This window comes from Phalaenopsis equestris, unplaced genomic scaffold (assembly GCF_001263595.1).
Source record: "Phalaenopsis equestris unplaced genomic scaffold, ASM126359v1 Scaffold000632, whole genome shotgun sequence".
Taxonomy (NCBI): Eukaryota; Viridiplantae; Streptophyta; class Magnoliopsida; order Asparagales; family Orchidaceae; genus Phalaenopsis; species Phalaenopsis equestris.
This window is the reverse complement of record NW_018165072.1, coordinates 147419-164423: the sequence shown is the minus strand read 5'-3', so window position 1 is coordinate 164423 and position 17005 is coordinate 147419. Positions and strand designations below refer to the sequence as shown.

At 39.6% G+C, this 17005-nt stretch overlaps 1 protein-coding gene across 3 annotated transcripts in view; it reads left to right on the top strand.

Moving 5' to 3' along the window:
- LOC110030014 (tyrosine--tRNA ligase, chloroplastic/mitochondrial-like) overlaps positions 1–17005 on the top strand; it is a 29972-nt gene that overhangs the window by 7896 nt on the left and 5071 nt on the right. The window lies entirely within an intron of this gene.

The window sequence follows — 17005 nt, the reverse complement described above, 5'->3', positions numbered from 1 at the left end:
AGACTTGTATAGCTTCATTTTATGTCGTAAACCTGATTCAAAATAAACTTCTTATATACTAGTAACAAAAATGCTTGTTGTCCCTTTATTCAAGTAGTCTTAAGGATTTCAGTGGCTTAATGTTTTGCCTCTATTTTTGTTTTTAGGAGCTAACTCAACTTCATTTTTTAAACCAAACTGTATTATACTTCATGCTTTTTTTTATATATTATACTCCATATTTTTGTATTTGATGCTCTTCCAAAAAGATTTTTCACTTAAAGCTCTTTCATTTTTTAATTTTTCAAAAATAGATTATTCATTTTTTCATGTTTTCCTCTTGTAAGATTTTCATTTCATTCTTATTTGATTAACTCTCTGGATTTCCTATTTATTACTTCGTTATTTTATATGTTGAGAGATTTGACTTTACGAGAACACCTACTTATTTTAGAAAGATTGCGAGACCACCTACCATGATAATTGTGAGGACACCTACTTATTTCAGAAAGATGATGGGAGGATCTCATTGCTGCTTTATTCAAAAGGAACTTGTTAGTACTTATGAAAAAAATGATGGTTTTTAATTTGATGTTTTAACGCTCCATGTGGAAAAGAGAGATTGCTTAGGTCATGGCTGTCTTGAAAAAAATCCTGAAGATGAATTTCTTTTTGAGAAGATTCATCCCATGCTATAGTAATATTAATGTATCCTTCTACTCGAAATTCTCACTTGTTTGCCTATTACTTGTGATGTCTAACATGCCATCAAAGTCATTTTTGGAGTAATCATTCTATATCAACCCATTTACTTAATGAGTCCTGAGGAACATGAGGAGCCACAATGATAAGGTAGTGAGCTGATGGCTAATATGTTGCTAAGCTAAAGCGTGACTCCACATGCAGTCCCCACTCAGCTCATGCCTAAGAGAGACAAAGTATAATGTTATGTGCATTGATATTGGAGTAATCATTCTATATCAACCCATTTACTTCATGAGTCCTAAGGAATGGAACAAAAGGAGCTACATTCACGAGTTAGTGAGCTGATGGCTAATATGTTGGTAGGATAAACAGTGGCGCCATGTGCAGTCCCCACTCAACTCATGCCTAAGAGAGAGAAAAGAAAATATGTGCACGATAATGGAGCGAACAACAAGTTGCTGATTAAATATTAAATTTTAATTCTATGATGATCGCTCAACCAATTTTATGGATGATCCATCTTCTAAGGGTTGATTTATGGAGTGAATATCACCATATTTGTATGAAACTTGGCAATGAGTGAAAAGTATCATTCAAAACAAGATGTGTTTTTTAGCGGTGGACGATTATGCTTTTCCAACTTTCCAATGTGCCCAACACTTTTATGCTAATTATGAATCAAATCTTCCGACCTTTTATCAACAATTTATTGTGGTCTATTTTGACACTATAGCCATAACCTTGACAAACATCTATAATACCTCTAACAAATTTTGAACACCTACCAGAAAGAAAGCTATATGCCAATTTCAATAAGTTTCATTCTCTTACAAACAAGGTAAATTTCCCTAGCTATATCATCTCTCATGCTTGTGTAAAGATGGATAATTGAAAAGTTTAAAGGATCCTTAAGAAACCAATCGCAACGGCTTTCTCTAAAGCGATTAATTTTCTTTGTTTGTTTTTTTCGATATTTCATCAAACATTTCAACTCCATAACTTTGTTGATAATTTAAGCTATTGAAACAAGTTATATTCATTTAGGGTCTGTTCAGGGCAACTGCAGTGGTTTGAAGAAGCAATTGTGAGCAGCTACAGAAGCTGTTGTTTAAAAATCTACGTTGATTATTATAAATCTATTTTAATTTCAAAAAATCAGACTATAACTTTCTTGCAGCCACAACACTTTAACATATTAGGTTGAAGAAAACAATTTTCTACCACATAAATTTTTAGAAAGAGGCAAGAAAGCAGTTCCCTAAACAGAGTTGCGGTGACAGCCTGAAAAGCAAAGTAGCCACAAAGCTGTCCCAAACAGACCGTTAGGGTCATTTTGGAGCGGCGGTGCGGTGGCAGTGCGACACTGCATTTGTCTGTTTGTGTAAACTGTGTTTTGACAGTTTTTTCAAAAAGCTGTTGCTGAAATCTACATTTTCCCACCGGTCCTGGTGGTAACTTTCTAGCTGCAACTAGCTGAGCCTGAATTTTTTTTTAAAAAAAAAGAATTGTAATTGCCACCGCAACTTTTTGAACATCAGATTCTTTTTCGGCAGCTTCATTACTGTTTTTTAATAAGCTACAACTGCCTAGGTCTCCAAAATTTTCAGGCAATTTTTGAAATCCCAAAGTAATGGATTATTAAATCGTAGGAATGGTTCTCCCCAATTTGGACAAGGGCAATGAGGCGGAGTTTGATGCCTCCAATTTGGACATTGTTGTTGTGTTAACTAAAGGAGGACAACCTATTACATTTCTTAGTGAAATTATTCTACATTTAATCAGTTCTATGTTATAGGATGAGCACTAAAAATTTGGGTTATTACTTATGTTTAATGGGGTATTTATTTTCTTTGCTTGTTGCTTAATTACTTGCATGGTCACAAACAAGTTGAAGGGGCACCATACTATTTTGGTCCAAATCTCATTCATCATTTTATTATATGTTGAAGCATAACTTAGGAGCTCTTAACAAGGCGGCGATTGCATTATTTGATGATATTTTCTACTCACAACAGCTCAAGTAATGGTGGTTGGATTTGAAGTTCTAAATGAGCTCAATCAGAAAGGAGTGATCCCTATTTTGCCAATAAGGCCATGCCATATGAAAAAAGTATGTAAGAAGATTTAAGCTCTTGTGTTGTGCAACCCTAACCTCATTAAGAGTGTGTTTGGCGGGCTGATGGCGGTGCGGTGCGGTTTGGACCGCACCTTTGGGGCATTTGGGGAAACATCATTTTGCCTACTTTCTCAAGAAGTTGTGGCGAAAAATTGCATTTTATAACCCGACCTTTGTTAAGTGCAATGTTTGCTAAAAAGCATCTGAATTTTTGAAATAAAAAAAAAATTGTAAGAGTCACTGCAACTTATTGAACAATAACTTCTTCTGCAATTACTTTACAACTGCTTCGTCAAATAATCGCTACTGCCCCAAGCAGACCCCGAAGACTCCACATTCTCCTTACTTCTTGACCTTGTCTTTGACTTGCTTCTTTTCAAGTTATCCAAAATCACCATTTTACTTCCTAAAATCTTTTTTCTGTTTACTTTAAACCAAATTTGGATCCCGACTTGTGGATGCTATACTATTTTATTATTATATTTAGAACTACAAAGGTTTATTATTTTCTTATATACATATGTTTTTTCACTAATTGTTTGATACTTTTATTAAATAAAATGGGTAATGACTTGTATGGTTCATGAAGAAACTTCTGTTCTTTAAAGAGTGAGTTCTAATTATATACAATCATTTGGAGGAATCTAGATCAAAAGAGGGAGGAGGGCATAGCCTCCTTAATATGTACAACCTTTGCACAGTGGTGGGCAAGGGCCTCCTTTGCACAGTTTTATCCCTATTTCCAGCTACAACTACAAGCATGTGTATGCCATAATAAAAGAATATAAATATCTACAAACATTGGAATAGGCAAATAATCAAGTAGGATGCTAAATATGTGTGTGTGGTGGGTTGGTCTATGGAGCCTTACCTTACCTTTATAGTTGCTGATATATTGATTCTTTCTTTTGGAGCTTTGATCTCCAGATTATTTGAAAGGTTCTACACATCAAAACTTACAATTATCTTCTAATGAAATGAAAATTATCCTTTTATAAAATATAGATCCATTTGATTGAAATTATAATGATATAAAAGTTCTTAAAGTTATGCATTTTCTAATTTTACTAGTAAAGAGATGGGTGATTTAGATCTTACATTTGAAGCTCATGGGCCCCTATGAAAATTGTAACTGAAATTATACAAAACACAAAATTTCAGTTGGCCAAAACTCTTGGTTCAGCAAAAAACTTCTCTAGTAGCATTTGGAGGGACTTGACATGGAAATAACCTCTTAAATTTCACATTTCTGAAAGTGAGTGATAATTCTAAAATTACTCCATGTGGCTCATGAATGGGAGGTCGGGGAACGATCAAAGTTCGAACAATTTATTGGTAACGTTTTTGTTAAGGAGCTAAATTTGTTAAGGAGATGAATTTCTTTAGTATACTTCTCTATCAAATCCTCTATATTACTAATTAGGAATGTCTATTTAACATTTTTGTTTTTTGATTTTTTATATTTAAATAATGATTCTAAAAAATTTTATAGGGGTGGGCTCCTGTGCATTCACGCATATGCATGGAAAAGCACTTCTTGTTTCATGATGGTAGTTTCTCAACATTTTGCTCTATGCAGCTTTAGATTTGCAGAGCGCTAATGAATGTTAATGCATTTCTTGTTACTTATCAAAATATTGTAATTATTGGTGAGCTAAAGAGTTGGTTCAAAATCCTTTTTTTCTAAGCGTCAACTCTTTTTTATCAATTTCCGAATATTTGTAGGATTTGGTGGAACTTCTGAAGAATTATAAAGATTGAAAAAAATCTTTTACTAAGTACCCATTTGATATCTTGTAATTGAAAGTGCACATAATGATAAAATTTTTTTGTTGAATGTGATATAAAAATTCTGAGCAGGAATCTGTTTCTTTTGCAGCTCTAAATATTTCAGAAAACATTAAACTTTTCAATCAAAATTGTTGTTTAACTATTATCTAATGCAAAAATTTGGATGTTGAATCATCCTGCGAGATAATAAACTAACTGAGAAGTCCATCTAAGTTAACTTCATAACATCTATTGATTGTGGTGCCTTGGTACTTTCTAATGCTTTACTTGAATCTCATTCTTACTTCTGGTCTTTTCCTTTGTATAGGTGACCATTCTAGATTTTCTTATCTGTAGAGTTTTTAAGGCTATTGATTATGGGACTTGTAACAGTCATCTTCCTTGAAGCATTAATTTTATGCTTTTGTAAAGTTTATTCTTATCTAGCATATATCAAATTGGAAAGCATTGCATAAATGCTGATGTGGTGCATGAAAACCGAGTAACTCCGTCTTCATCTGAGTATTTCTTTTCTTTTCCAACCTCTTCTTTTGTGTAAGAGTAGGAGGCTATAAATAGCTGTCCCCTAAATTTGTGGGAGGCAGTTCTACTAGAAGTCGTCTTCTAATCTTCTGTGTGGAGTCTCTTCCTTTTTGTTAGGGCTGTAACCGACGGTAGGTGGTGCTTCGACTGTATCCTACTCCGAGTTGGTGTAGTAAACTTCAAACTCTTTCGTTACTACTCACCAATCCTTTTTCCCTAGCACTCCACTAGCCACCTACCACCCCCCACATTTCTCTACCACTCCACTAGCCACCTATCACCCTCATATTCCTCCACCACTCTATCGCCTCCCCTATTTCCTCCACGATCTCGCCAGCCAATCCACTTACAACTAACCACACACAATTACCTACCTACCCAACGACAGCTCACCCCACCTTGGAATCTCTTCCTATAGCTCTAGCTAGGGTTTCGTCTATTATTGTATTTTCTTTTTGTTGAGTCGTGTTGTGCCACCATTTTTCTATTAATAAAAGTTTACTTTTTGTAGTACAACACATGTTAACTAGTTTCAGTATCATTTGGTATCAGAGCTAACTCAACCTTAGTCTTATCCTAGTGTTCTCTTGCTTCCACTCCTGTCCAATTCACCTTCCATCAACTTTTTTCTTCCAATTCTCAACTCTAGCAATGTCACCACGAAGGTATACATCAGACTCTACTCAGGAAGATATCCAACGTGAAATTTGTCGTCAACAACAGAGACTAGCCGACTTAGATGTTGGGGACCGGGAAGAGATTACTTTTGACAGTGATCGAGAGTCGTAGGGAAGATAGAGATGAGGATCTTAATCCGTTCCAGAGAGAAGATCACAATGATGAAGAATATCAGTCGCGCCGTTTTGGTATCTAATATCAAAAGAGGCCGAGAGATGAGGCCGTTTATGGAGGTCAGAGGGCAATTGACATCAAGATGGACCTCCCAGAATTCTAGGGAAGCATGGACCCCGATGAGTTTATCCACTGGCTGCAAACAGTCGAACGAATTTTCGATTATAAAGACGTATCAGAGGACAAGCAAATCAAGGCAGTTGCAATTAAATTACACTAAACAAGAATGCCTCATTATGGTGGGAGAATCTACAAAGGCAGAGGAGGCGGGAAGGAAATGAGAAGATACCTAAATGGGAGAAAATGAAGATGACAATGAAGAAAAATACCTCCCACTGTAGTATCGTCGGGACACATTTCTAAAACTCCACAACTTGCATCAACGAGATCAATCAGTTAGGAGTTCACGATCCAGTTCGACCACCTGCTGCTAAAGTACGAGTTGACAGAGCCAGAGGAGCACATGATATCTCAGAGGCCTAAGACTCACCATTAGCAATGTGGTACAACTACAACCATATTGAACGTTGGGGGATGTCCAGACACTAGCTCTCAAAGTTGAGAGACAACATAAGCAAAGAAGACAATAGCCATCGTTCAGACCACCACCTTCAACTAAGCAGTCACCTGCAACCGCTACAAACGACAAGGGTACCTTGAGAGGACGTAACAGACAAGGGACTGATAGGGTATATCATGGTGGAAAGAAGCCAGAAAAAGATAGTTCCTCCAACACAGTGCCAGCCAAGAAGTGTTTCTGATGCCACGACTACGGTCACGTTGTCTCCAGCTGCCCAACTAGCCGTGTTGTTACCCTCACAGATCAAGACATCATTTAGGAGGTCAATGAGGAATCGGAGGAGAGTCCAGGAGGAGAGTCCAAAAGTAAAGCTTCAGCTCTTTGGAGACGAAGAAGAAGCACTATTCATTTGACGAATACTATTGTCCGAGCTCGTGCAAAACCAATCCTGCTAAGGTGTAACATTTTTCGCACCAATTGCACCCTCAAGGGGAAGGTGTGCAGCCTGATTATCAATAGTAGCAGCTTCGAGAACGTGGTATCCATGCTCATGGTAAAAAAGTTAAGATTAGAATTGGACACAAAAGCATCCACAATCCTATTCCCTTACCTGGTTGAAGAAGGGAAACAAGATACATATAGATCAACTGTGCCTAGTTGATTTCTCCTTCTGAGACCAGCTATATGAACAAGTATGGTGCGACGTAGTTCCTATGGACGCCTGTCATATTCTATTAGGCAGACCTTGGCAATATGATCGTAAAGCTCAACCCGACAAGTTTAAAAATATTTATTCTTTCAAGAAGGATGAGAAACATATGTTTTTACTACTTGCTAAGGATACCAAACGCGAGAGTGATAGAGAGGTAGCATTAGTTCCTCGTATCACTTTCCTGCAGTCAGTCAGAGATGTCTTGATAATACTAGCATTAGTCCTCTTGAAAGGAAGCGAGGAAGAAAGAGAGGTACCAACAATACTGCCACCATTCTTGGGGTTGGCATTCTTTTATCGAAGGTTTATCAAAGACTTCAGCACTATCACCCCCCTCTAACTGAACTTTTGGAAGGAAAGGAGTTTACTTGGACAACCATTGCCCAGGACAGTTTTGTCACCCTGAAAGAAAAGGTGATTCAAGCCTCCGTGCTAGCACAATTTAATTTCAACCAACTTTTTGAGGTTGAATGTGATGCTTCCGACGTGGGGATTGGTGCGGTACTGAGCCAAGAAGGACACACTATCTCTTTATTAAGTGAGAAATAACGAGTCCAGGAGGAAATACTCAATGTATGACAAAAAATTCTACGCCATTGAAAAAGCTCTTGAACATTGGAGTCGTTACTTATTGACAAACAAGTTTACACTATTTACAGGTCATGAAACCCTAAAATTCCTCATGAGACAACAAACTAAAAGGACGACATGCCACTTGATTGGAATATCTAGTCTCATTTCAATTTGTACTAAAACACAAAGCGGGAAGCTGGAATCGTGTAGCAGATTGGCTGAGTCGTTGACACCTATTCATCAAATCTATGCAGGCACGAGTTGTGGGCTTCGAGGTCATTAAGGATCTAAATGGAACAGATGAAGGCTTCAAGAACATATCGGAGCATTCTCACGAGAAGCCATCATGACAATATTACTGCACAGATGGATATATGTTCCACCAGGGTCAGTTGTGCATTCCCCGGTATTCACTATGAGAAGCCATTATCCAGGAAGGCCACAACGAAGGACTAGCACGTCGTTTTAGCAGGGACATAACCATCACCCTCGTAAGAGCATTTATTCTGGCCAAAGCTTATAAGAGATGTAGAACGACCTTTCAAGAAATGCATGATTTGTCATCTAACAAAAACAAGGGTCTATAACGCCGTATTATACACACCACTTCCAGTACTAGAAGCAACGTGGGTGGACGTCATCATGGATTTTGTGCCCGGGATTCCAAGAACACAAAGGAACAAGGATTTTGTAATGGTTGTCGTAGACAAATTCTCCTAGATGGCCCACTTTGTACCCTGTCACCGGACACTAGACTCCTCTCACATCACCGATCTATACTTTAGGGAAATTATGAGGTTGCATGAGATTCTCAAGACCATCACCTTTGACACAGATGTCAAATTTCTAAGCCACTTCTGGAGATTACTATGGGGAAAACTCGACACCAAGCTTCAATTTAGCTCGACAGCTCATCCACAAATAGATGGACATACGGAGGTAGTAAATCGGAGCCTCGATAATCTTCTGAGGTGTTTCGTGGGAAAAATAACATATAACAGTGGGATCTCATCCTCGCCCAAGCTGAACTTGCCTATAACCGATCCATCAACCAAACTATAGGATGAAATCCCTTCGAGATTGTGACATGGGGGCTCTCTTGCGAGCTTTCCACTCCGTCTTCTTCTGAGTATTTCTTTTCTCTAGATTTTTCTTGTTTTTTCCAACCTCTTCTTTTGTGTAAGAGTAGGAGGCTATAAATAGCTGTTCCCTAAATTTGTGGGAGGCAATTCTACTAGAAGTTGTCTTCTAATCGTTTGTGTGGAGTCTCTTCCCTTTTGTTAGGGCTATAACCGACGACAGGTGTTGCTTCGACTGTATCCTACTCCGAGTTGGTGTAGTAAACTTCAAACTCCTTCGCTACTACTCACGAATCCTTTTTCCCTACCACTCCACTAGCCACCTACCACCCCCTCATTTCTCTACCACTCCACTAGCCACCTATCACCCTCATATTCCTCCACCACTCTATTGCCTCCCCTACTTCCTCCACGATCTCGCCAGCCAATCCACCTACAACCAACCACACACAATTACCTACCTACCCAACGACAGCTCACCCCATCGACGTTGCTACCACGTTCGAATCTCTTCCTATAGCTCTAGCTAGGGTTTCGTCTATTATTATATTTTCTTTTTGTTGAGTCGTATTGTGCCACCATTTTTGTATTAATAAAAGTTTACTTTTTGTATTACAACACATCTTAACTAGTTTCGGTATCATTTGGTATCAGAGTTAACTCAACCTTAGTCTTATCCTAGTGTTCTCTTTCCTCCGTTTCTGTCCAATTCACCTTCCATCAACTTTTTTCTTCCAATTCCCAACTCTAGCCATGTCACCACGAAGGGATACATTAGACTCTACTTAGGAAGAGATCCGACGTGAAATTTGTCGTGGGCAACAGAGACTAGCTGATTTAGGTGTTGGGGACCGGGAAGAGATTACTTTTGACAGTGATCGAGAGTCGTAGGGAAGATAGAGATGAGGATCTTAATCCGTTCCAGAGAGAAGATCACAATGATGAAGAATATCAGTCGCGCCGTTTTGGTATCTAATATCAAAAGAGGCCGAGAGATGAGGCCGTTTATGGAGGTCAGAGGGCAAGATGAACCTCCCATAGTTTGAGGGAAACATGAACCCCGATGAGTTTATCGACTGGCTGCAAACAGTCGAACGGATCTTCGATTATTAAGACGTATCAGAGGACAAGCAAGTCAAGAGAGTTGCAATTAAATTACACTAAAGAAGAATGTCTCATTATGGTGGGAGAATCTACAAAGGTAGAGGGGGACGGAAATGAGAAGATAACTAAGTGGGAGAAAATGAAGATGACAATGAAGAAAAAATTTCTCCCACCGTAGTATCGCCGGGACACGTTTCTAAAACTCCACAACTTGCATCAACGAGATCAATAAGTTAGGAGTTCACGATCCAGTTTGACCACCTGCAGCTAAAGTACGAGCTGACAGAGCCAGAGGAGCACATGATCACTGGATATCTCAGAGGCCTAAGACTCACCATTAGCAATGTGGTACAGTTATAACCATATTGGACGTTGGGGGATGTCCAGACACTAGCTCTAAAAGTGAAGAGACAACAGAAGTAAAGCAGACAATAGCCATCGTTCAAACCACCACCTTCAACTAAGCAGTCACCTTCAATCGCTACAAACGACAAGGGTACCACGAGAGGAAATAACAGACTTGGACAAGGGACTGACAGGGTAGATCAGGGCGGAAAGAAGCCAGAAAAAGGTAGTTCCTCCAACACAGTGCCAGCCAAGAAGTGTTTCTGATGCCACAACTACGGTCACATTGTCTCCAGTTGCCCAACTAACTGTGTTGTCACCCTCACAGATGAAGACGCAATTTAGGAGGTCGATGAGGAATCGGAGGAGAGTCCAGAAGAAGAGCTTCAGCTCTTTGGCGATGAAGGAGAAGAATTATTTATTTAATGAATACTATTGTCTGAGCCCGTGCGAGACCAATCCTGTTAAGGTATAACATTTTTCGCACCAATTACACCCTCAAGGGGAAGGTGTGCAGCCTGATTATCAATAGTAGCAGCTTCGAGAACGTGGTATCCATGCTCATGGTAAAAAAGTTAAGATTAGACACAAAAGCATCCACAATCATATTCCTTTACCTGGTTGAAGAAGGGAAAAAAGATACGTATAGATCAACTGTGCCTAGTTGATTTCTCCATCTGAGACCAGCTACATGAACAAGTATGGTGTGACGTAATTCCTATGGACGCCTGTCATATTCTATTAGGTAGACCTTGGCAATTTGATCGCAAAGCTCAACCCAACGGGTTTAAAAATATTTATTCTTTCAAGAAGGATGAGAAACATATGTTTTTACTGCTTGCTAAGGATACCAAAGGCGAGAGTGATAGAGAGGTAGCATTAATTTCTCGTATCACTTTCCTGCCGTCAGTTAGAGATGTCTTGATAATACTAGCATTAGTCCTCTTGAAAGGAAGCGAGGAAGAAAGAGAGGTACCAACAATACTGCCACTATTCTTGGGGTTGGCATTCTTTTATCGAAGATTTATCAAAGACTTCAGCACTATCACCCCCCTCTTACTGAACTTTTGGAAGGAAAGGAGTTTACTTGGACAACCATTGCCCAGGACAGTTTTGACGCACTGAAAGAGAAGGCGATTTAGGCGTCCGTGCTAGCACTATCTAATTTCAACCAACTTTTTGATGTAGAATGTGATGCTTCCGACGTAGGGATTGGTGCGGTACTAAGCCAAAAAAGACACACTATCTCTTTCTTAAGTGAGAAATAACAAGTCCAGGAGGAAATACTCTCGACTTATGACAGAAAATTCTACGCCATTGTAAGAGCTCTGGAACATTGGAGTCGTTACTTATTAACAAATAAGTTTACACTATTTACAGATCATGAGACCCTAAAATTCCTCAAGAGACATAACAAACTAAAAGGACGACATGCCACTTGATTGGAATATCTAGCCTCATTTCAATTTGTACTAAAACACAAAGCGGGAAGCTGGAATCGTGTAGCAAATTCGTTGAGTCGTTGACACATATTCATCAAATCTATGCAGGCGCGAGTTGTGGGCTTCAAGGTCATTAAGGATCTAAATGGAACAGATGAAGGCTTCAAGAACATATGGGAGCAATCTCACGAGAAGTCATCATGACAATATTACTTCACAAATGGATATTTGCTCCACAGGGTCAGTTGTGCATTCCCCTATATTCAATATGGGAAGCCATTATCCAGGAAGGCCACAACGAAGGACTAGCACGTCGTTTTAGCAGGGACATAACCATCACCCTCGTAAGAGCATTTATTCTGGCCAAAGCTTATAAGAGATGTAGAACGACCTTTCAAGAAATGCATGATTTGTCATCTAACAAAAACAAGGGCCTATAACGCCGGATTATACACACCACTTACAGTACTAAAAGCAACGTGGGTGGACGTCATCATGGATTTTGTGCCCGGGCTTCCAAGAACACAAAGGAACAAGGATTTTGTAATGTTGTAGTAGACAGATTCTCCAAGATGGCCCACTTTGTACCTTGTCACCGGACACTAGACGCCTCTCATAGCGCCCATCTATACTTCAGGGAAATTGTAAGGTTGCATGGGATTCTCAAGACCATCAACTTCGACAGAGATCAAATTTCTAAGCCACTTCTGAAGAACACTATGGGGAAAACTCGACACCAAGCTTCAATTTAGCTCGATAACTCATCCACAAATAGATGGACATACAGAGGTAGTAAATCGGAGCCTCGGTAAACTTCTGAGGTGTTTCTTGGGAAAAATAACATATAACAGTGGATCTCATCCTCGCCCAAGCTGAACTTGCCTATAACTGATCGATCCATCAACCAAACTATAGGATGAACTCCCTTCAAGATTGTGTAGGGGCGCAATCCGCTCACGCCACTTGAATTAATGCCGCTCTTGCCATCTTCAGAAATTAGCAAGGATGCCGCAAAACGAGTTCACGCGATCCAAAAGCTCCACGAAGAAGTTGGTAAGGAAATTGCTAAGTAGAATTGAAAATACCAGGCACAAGCAAATAAATCCAGGAAGAAAGTAATGTTTCAGGAAGTAAGACTTCGTATGGATCCTGTTAAATAAGGAGAGATTTCCTGCAGGATCATTTGGGAAGCTTAAGTCGAGAGCAGATTGCCCTTTCAGAATACTTCAGAAGTTGAACGACAATGCGTAGAAGATCGACCTGTCTGGGGACCATAACATTTCAGCCACATTCAACGTCGCCGAGTTAACACCATACTTTGAAGAGCCCGGAGCTTTAACAAACAAGGTCGAAGCTTCCCCAACCCTGGCAGACTGACATGGAAGCTTTATCCGCCCCGAAGTGTGGCAGGAGATCCCGCTGGGGCCAAAACTTCAAGATCTCTGGAGAAGGATCGCGACCGCGGTCCCACTGTTATGGTTTCACGACCCTTCGCGGTCACGCACGAAGGCGAGAGGGGGTGGCGATTGTTCGCGACCTAGGGGCTGTCTCGCGACTGTTCCACTTTGTCTTCTTCTGATTATTTCTTTTCTCTAGGTTCATCTTGTCTTTTCCAACCATTCCTTTTGTTTTAGAGTAGGAGGCTATAAAAAGCTGTCCCCTAAGTGTGTGGAGATAGTTCTACTAAAAGTTGTCTTCTAACCTCCTGTGTGGAGCCTCTTCTCTCTTATTAGGGTGTTTAGGTTGTATCATGCTTCGATGTGGTATTGTAAACTTTAAACTTATTTGCTACTACTCACCCATCCTTTTTTTCCCTACCACCCCCACGTTCCTCTACCACTCCACTAGCCACCTACCACCCCCACATTCCTCCACCACTCTACTGCATCCCTACTTCCTCCACGATCTTGCCAGCCAATCCACCTACAACCAACCACACACAATAACCTATCTACTGAATGACCGCTCACTCCGCCGATGCCGTTAGCACCTTCGAATCTCTTCCTATAGCTCTAGCTAGGGTTTCGTCTATTATTATATTTTTCTTTTGTTGAGTCGTTTGTAACACCATTTTTATATTAATAAAAGTTTATTTTTTTTCGTACACCACATCTCAACTAATTCTGATATCACTAAAGCTGCTCATAATTTCATCCTTATTAGAAAACAATATGGTACCCTACGTAGTGCATAGACTTCTTTCAGATTCTTTCCTTTTGCCCTTGCCAAGTTAATTTTAGTCAAACCTGCTTTTCTAGATCTGTTTTGTTGTCTTTGTTATTATTTTCTAATAGAGACTTTTGGGCAAGTGATTTTGCAATGTAAAATTGTTTATTAATGTCAACTTGTTGTTGACACTAACCTCTTTTTTTTTTTTCAAAAAGTAAACACTATGCAATCTCTTTTAGTTTCACAAGCAATTTACAGAGGAAAAAATAATGCAATATGCTGCAAGGTAGCGGGAAGTAGGATCTAGCGGTCTCTTGCAGAGAGGAGAGGCAAGCAGGACAGTCTGGAAGGGGGAGCTGGTGAGTGATGGGAAGAAAACGGGAGCTCTCGGTGTCTTCTTCCTGAGGAATGCGAATGAACAGAGCACTTCCTTTCGGTGCAGAGAGGAGAAGCCAAATTCGATGAGGGGAGGAGGAGACTCGGATGATTTTGTAAACCGGATTTCAAAAGGCAACGTTACGGGAAGGTGAGCGGGTAATTAAATGGTTTCTAGTCAGATTCTATCGGCAGAAGCGAAAAGTCAAAATGTTTCATTAAATTCAATTAGGGAGAAATTGGGCGGTTAATTTGAAACTTGAACTTTCAAATTGTAAATTATGTTAGTGAATCAACCTGGAATAGCTGACCCATGTTCAACCTAAATGGGACTTGAGTCGAACCTGGGTTGATCTTGGGCCCGCGTCCTGCTAAAAAATATGCAACGATTTTCGTGTCATTTACGTGTGCGTGAAACCATGGTAATATGGGTGTCCTTTTTAGCTAAAGTTTTTAAACATAGACTCTTTCAATGTTGGCTTATGCCACTATTATCTTGCTTCAAAATTATCTTACTTCTGTTTGAGATATTTGTTGTTGGAAACCTTTTGAGCTCCCTATCTGCAGTGAACATATTTTTGTTGCTCATCCTTTTTCTGATTGTTATTTTAAACTGTTGTTGGGAGGCCTTTTAATTACTGTTTGAAGGCTTTCAAACTGCTGTTTAGAATCCTTTTAAAATTGTTGTTTGAGACATTTTAAAGTGTCATTTTGGAGCTTTAAAAAAATGTTGTTTTGGAGACATGCAAACATTGTTTCAAGGCTTTTTTATTCACTGTTTCGGAATCATTGCGGGTGTCGATTTGGGGTCATTAAGTGATGATGTGGGGGCGGTTTTGGGACTGATTTATGATTATCTTAAACATCATTTTGGGCCTGATTTTGGAGAGTTTACACACTATTTTGGGCTGGGTTTCCTAGCTAATTTTTGAGGCATTTAAAATTGATGTCTTGGGCTTACATGAGAACTGTTTGAAGGCTTAAGCGTGTTGTGGGAAGCTTAAAAGTCACTGTATATGTGTTGTTTGAGGTTGCCAGATATTGTAGAATGTTGTGGGAAGCTTAAAAGTCACTTTATATGTTGTTTGAGGTTATCAATATTGTATATGTGCTGTTTGAGTTTTCCAAACACTGTAAAGTGCTGTTTGGTGATTAATAGTTGTTGTTTGGAGTGATAGGAAGCTTCTTAAGCACTGTTTTCACTTCATAGTTGCTGTTTGGAGTGATAGGAAGCATCGTAAGCACTATTTGCACTTCATAGTTGCTGTTTGGAGTGATATGAAGCGTCGTAAGCATTGTTTGCACTTCAAAGCCACTATTTGGATTCGTAGGAAACCATCTAGGTGTTGTTCACTACTGTTTGGGTTCGTAGGAAGCCATCTAGGAGCTGTCCACCACTGTTTGGGTTCGTATGAAGCCATTTAGGTGCTGCCCACCGTTATTTGGGTTCGCAGGAAGCCATCTAGGTGCTGCCCACTACTTTTCGAGTTCGTAGGAAGCCATATAGGTGTTGCCAACCGCTATTTGGGTTTGCAGGAAGCCATCTAGGTGCTGCCCACCACTTTTTTGGGTTCGTAGGAAGCCGCATAGGTGCTGCCCATTGTTGTTTGAGTTCACAGAAAGCCATGCAGGTGATGTTCGAAGTTCCTAGCTGTTGTCCAGAGTCATAGGAATTATCGTCCACTTGCTAGTTGTTTCTCGGAGCCGTAGGTGGTCGTAGGATCACCATATTAGCTCGCTAGTTGCAGTCAGGAGTTGTAGGAAACCTTAGGATCACCTGTTTGGAGTTCCTAGCAGTTGTTACGACTTAGTCTACTTCTTACTGATTTCTTCTTTTCTCTGCAATTTATTTAAAATTCTCTGCAAATTATATTGTATTTTGTGAGTTAAACCTGCAACAAGGATAACAACAGTAGATACGCCACGTACATAGGTATATTTTATTTGTTATTGTTTTATCATTGCAATTTATTCTTACTCTAACACATCATGCAAGTACTTAATAAAATTTTTCTTTCAAAACAAAACAATCTAAAAAAAAAAAAACATAACACGTCTTTTTGAATTTACGGGAGTCCCTCAGAGGAGTTAACCCACGGTTGCTAACGAGATCTCATCGGCTTAAATGGGTTTCGCAACTCGTTTAAGCTAAGTAAGTTCAAAAGAAAATAGTGGTACCGGAACGATGGAACCGTATGATCCTAACCGATGTCGCTCTAATCAACTTTAACCCCTCTATAATGACAACATAACTAAAACTTTGGAACACCTGGTAAAACCTTTTGAACCTTAGACTTTATGGCTGCTACTTCGACGAGGAGCTTGGAGTCAAACTTTGTGGGCAGCACTGCAATGAGCTTGGATCAAGCAGCAAGAGGATCTTGTTCAACAATCTCTCACTCCTTAGTCTAAATAACAACCCATAGGACTTCGAGGTAGCTCGCTCAGCGCGACGTATCCTCACACACTCTTTAGGCTCCTGCACAATCATGTTGCGCAGCGTAAGTCCTAACACGCCTTAGGTTTCGAGGTTGTCGTATGGTACGACGTAAAACCTTATATATGTGCGGATTATTTGCATAATCAGATATTATACAAATGTAAGCCCAAAATAATAAAATTAGCAGGATTAAACACTTAAATAACATCGTCTCCAAAACTCAGCCACACATTGGGATAGTTTGGGAAGTTATTGAGGTTTTTGCTCAGGATCTGTGACTT